The sequence below is a fragment of the Dinoponera quadriceps genome, unplaced genomic scaffold, assembly GCF_001313825.1.
Source record: "Dinoponera quadriceps isolate SergipeBrazil2010 unplaced genomic scaffold, ASM131382v1 scaffold367, whole genome shotgun sequence".
NCBI classification, from domain to species: Eukaryota; Metazoa; Arthropoda; class Insecta; order Hymenoptera; family Formicidae; genus Dinoponera; species Dinoponera quadriceps.
Window position 1 is genome coordinate 1036051 of NW_014554712.1, and position 5046 is coordinate 1041096.

Here is a 5046-nt window from a genome sequence, read left to right on the forward strand (position 1 = left end):
GGGGGGGGGGGGGGGGAGTACGGAGTGCCGCACACAGCGACGAAGCAACGGGTAGCGATTATGCATTTGCAAGGAATGCGCGGGCTCAATGATGGCCCCAGGATAATCCGTCTGCCTGCCTAGACCCCTGAGATTAGCACGGGCGCTAATTAGACGAGACATTACACACGCCGGAGATACGACACTGATAGCAGGCGCTTATCGATCGTTCTGTTTCGTCGACGGCGGAAGCTGCCGGCTGCACGCCTTCCTCCAACCCAGACAATCTCGGAAAATCGCGAACGCGCGCCCATCTATCCGCCTCTCGAACGATTATATCGGCGCGGGCTGTCCGAGCAGTTTTGCCATGTTTTCCTCAAACCACGGCCGGGCGAAGAGATTATCGCGAAGTCGGCGGAATTATAGAGAATTAACCCATGAGTGAACGCTTGACTTTTTAAGGAATGAAACAACTGCTGTTTCTAGCTGAGATTCTCGAGTGTTGTTGACGCTATTTCACTAAATTCAATCTAATCGATACCCAAAATGCCTCGGAAACTGGACCGATTTAACTGTAGTTTTGCATAGATATTCTCAATAAGATTATCCAGTCATTGTCGCAGGATTTTTTAATATCTATTGCAATATTTTTTATAAATGAAAAAGTTCGTGGCGAAAAGTCGAACTTTTGACTTCGAATGTTAACCCTTTGCGCTCGAGGCCTTTTTCGTTCGAGCGAACCAGCAACTCGAGAGGAGTTAGCTGCTCCCGCTTATTTCATGAGGGCTAGGAGTAGACTCGTGAAGCGATATTCGTTAGGCCAAATCTAAATAAACACCGTTATCGCTCGATTTGCCGCCTTGATCCGAGTGGTGCCTGACAGGCACCGCTCGAGTTGTCGCATCATATCCAGTGGTGCCTGAGAGGCACCTCTCGAGCGCAAAGGGTTAATAACTTTATCGAAAATTAATATTTAAAAAAATACGACAGATTAATCAGACCAGCTTTACGAAAGCAGCAATAACAGCGTAACGTATCAACTTTTTATGATTGGCTTCATGTAATACGTATAAATAAAACATTGATAAGAAAATAAAAAATAAATAATATCTCCGTGTTTGTAATATTGTGAGTATATTTGTCTTAATTTCATCCAAAATTAACATTTATTATTTGGACAGTTAAATCAAGTTACAGGAAGGTGTTTTTTTCAATAAACAACAAACTTATGAAGGCTCCTTAATATCGCCACTGAAAATCCGCGCTCTACAGGCTAACTACTTGAAAATCTTACTTTTCCGCAGTTCGAATCCGTTCGATATTCAAAGGGATCACTAGGAAACGATCGAGACTCCAGGCTTGGGCCGAGTTTTACGAAACCGATGACGAAGGGGATTCATTATCGACATAACGGCGCTAATTAAATAGCCTCACGAGTCCGTGTGATGTTGCGGACGTGCGCGCTTTACAATAATTACTCAGTCAGATAATTAATCCTCGAATGCCCGATTCGGTTGCGCCTCCCACGCGCGGACGGAAGCGTTGCAAAGGGATCCGAACGAAACTACGCGTGGAGTAGGAATACAGTACGGTGCGACACCTCGGGGCGCGCCAGCATCCACGGCACGCTCCTGCGAACGGAACACATGGAAAGAGCACACTCGCGCGTCCGTATAACGCACTCTCTCTCTCTCTCTCTCTCTCTCCCGCGAACGCTTCGAAGCGGGATTACGTCGTAAACTTTAAAATTACATGGTTCCTCGTGTGCGCGCGTTACCTACTTGACGTTTACATCGCCCTCGGCTCACTATAAATTGCATCAACCATACGCAAAGAGCGAGAAAGGGAATTTCAATTTAACCATTGTGCATACGCGGAAACATACGTGTGCATTAACATACCAAACATACTAAATCAAACGTGCCAAATCATTTTGTCCGTAGAAGCGAATGTTCAAGGGAAAAAGTCATGTAAAAAGTTACGATCGCTGCCGGCGGACCCTCGCATGGCCGAACTTGTAGGTTGGATGGCCAACTTTTGACTAGCCAATTACGGGATATCGAACGTCGAAAAATCGGGACTTTTAATTAAACAATAAATAAATTAGATAATTGTAGATAAGCGAAATGCTTATTCATTATTATGCCAAGATCAAAACAATCGACATGAACGTAGTTTTCCATTATGTTTGAATATAAATAATCATTAGTTTGTGTATATGTAAAAATGCAGTTAAAATTCTTGAAATAAAATCGAAGAAAAATCAACGGATGTATTGACGGGACATAAAATATGTAATTATGTGTCTATTATTAGTCACTTGTAGACGTTAGATCGGCTGTAGATGTGAATCGGCGGGACGATTTCGCGATAACGAGGAAATACCACACGTTTTAGTTGGGCCTCTAGGGCTCTAAAAAGGCTTTGTTTGGATGGAAGAAGGAAGGCGAAAGCTTGTATAACGGCTGATAAGCGATCCACGTAGATCCCGCGCCGTCTATACCAGATAAAAGGATGGCTTGTAGGTATAGCCTGTTGTTGTTTACGCGTAAGCGACCGGTGTATTGATGCCCGATAGTTTGACTTAGTCGGTAAATGAAGAATAACGACGGTACGCGATACCATTCTTCAGAAATATCGACGCTCCGATACCTCACGCCGAGCGACCGTACTCCTTCTCCTCTTGCTGCGGGAAGTTTCGAAAGAACCGATATTACAAAGTATCGATCTTTTCCAAGTATCGAGTGGCATGATTGGCTTGTTCTTCATTCAGCGACTAAGTAAGACTGTATCGAGTATCGATGTTTCCGCGTACACGGCAAACGCGCGCGCGCGCGCGCGGAAGAACGTGCGCGAGCGGGTGAACGCGATGATTCGCGCGCGGCGCGAGAAAGAGAGCGGGCATGATTTGCGAGACAGAACAATTTCCGTTCGCGGAAACGTGTAACGCGCGCGCGGAACTTCGGAACGGGAGTTTCGCGGGACAGAAGGTGAGGGGGGAGGGGGGAGAAGAAAAGAGAGATAGGGTCTCTCGCGGCGCGGCGGCGAACGGAGGAAGAGGCAGTTCGACGGTGGATGGGGGGAGAGGCGCACACACCGCTCTGAGGGTGCGGTGGAAAAAGGCGCGTACACCTTGAGATTCTGAGAAATGGGTTAAGGAAGCTCCTAGAATCCGCGGAATATAAATCATTTCCGACGGCGGTAATTCGATTCTCGCGAGTCTTCAGATCTCCGGGGGTACTCCTCCTCCGCCGTCGCGCCCCTTCCTCCAACCGCCTCCCCCCTCCCCTTTTTTGTCTTATTGCGAGAGAGAATCGAACGGAGTTACCGGCCTGCCATCCCGGTCTCCTCGCATCCATCGTCGTCGGTAAATCGCAACGCAGAGTCCAATCGAGTGGGACCGAGGGCCTGTTTAAGTGGACGAAACTTTTTCTTCATCGCATACGTTGCGTTCACCGACACGGGTTGAATTGATTTGTAACAAATATCGAGATATCGCTTCATTATTTGCAATAATCTTGTACGAGGGAGAAAAGATTGAATTAACGTGACAACGAACGAATCGAACGCGTTTTGGCTGAAGGAAACGGAATATCTGCCCGAGTCGAAATTTTAGTTCCACGTTAAGTCTTCAAAGGTCTTCCATCGTGCTCGTTTGATGCTACAAATGAGATATTATTACCGTTTTTCCGCTTGAGACGGGCAGGCATAATTTTTCTAAATTTATGCGTCGGAATTAAGAACCGCGGTAATCACTAGAATGATGACTCGAATGACTCTGCTAACCAGAGATGCGGGTGGTAGTAGTGCGGGCTGCGCGATGTCGTCGTCTCGTCTCCGGAAAAGAAACGCGAGCTACCGAGGCGAGTGAGCCGCGAATAATTCATCCTCGGATTACCTTGAAGGATATATTACTAAAAAAGAAGAGGGAGATCGCGAGATAATTATGACTGAGCGCCCTTCAAATTATTTTATGCTGATAGCCACTTGGATTTTCTTAAGACACCATACCGACTACCTAGAAGCGACCTTCTTGTGTCTCTGGAATTAGATACCCCAGATTATAGCGTGACATAAATAGATTCAATTGCCGCAGCGCACGCGGCTTCGAAGAGGTCGTATTTTTACTACGCCTCGACATGTCAAACTGTCGTGTGATACCGAATGATTTATGACATTGCACGAATCGTTACACCGGCACAGCTCGCACATTTCCGCTGATTTTATTATAATTTTACCAGCCACGCAAGTAATATCTGAGGCGGAAAATATTTTCAACGAGATCGAAACCATTATCCCTTTTGCTCTTACCGTCTTGACCGTACAGAAATAATATTCATAATCGCAAATTGGAAAGATTCACAAATAGTATAACGATAAATTTATCTACGAAGTAGGGCCCGAAATTAGGCCGACAAATTTCGAGTGCTTATATAAGACAGCTAAAACGAGTAATTTTTGTTAATAAACCGATGTCTAAAAGTGAGCTGTTTTGGTACTAAAGTGAATTATTTACAGCAATTGTTCGAAATATCAGCGACTTACTTTACAGAGTTATCGGCAATTTTTGCCTGGTCCTGGTTTTTATTGCAATCTCAAAATTAGTTCATACATATAACACGACTGAAATTTAGTTAATTGAGCTAATTTTTATTGTTCCTGTACCTAGTTTTTAGCTTCTACAGCTAAAAATTAAATAACTATATGTCAATTGCATTATATGGACAGCTAATTCCTTTTTTCCGTGCGATAAACTTCGCACACGTATATGTTTGAAAATTCACTTCGGATTCTCCCTTTAATTTACCCTTCTATTCGCCGACATCATGACGGACTTCGACTATCGATTCGCGCCACTGACTTCCAAACGCATCCGAACTGCACGGCTATGCATCATAGTGGAATAGTCGTCAGAAATTTCAATTTGCCCACGGCGACAAAGAGAATCGGCGGCGCTGCTGCGACGCGAAATTTCGCCGGTCATAGAAAAAGGGAGGGAAAAGAAAGAAACGACAATGAGGAGGAGGAGGAGGAGTAGGAGGAGGAAGAAGAAGAGAAGCAGAAGAA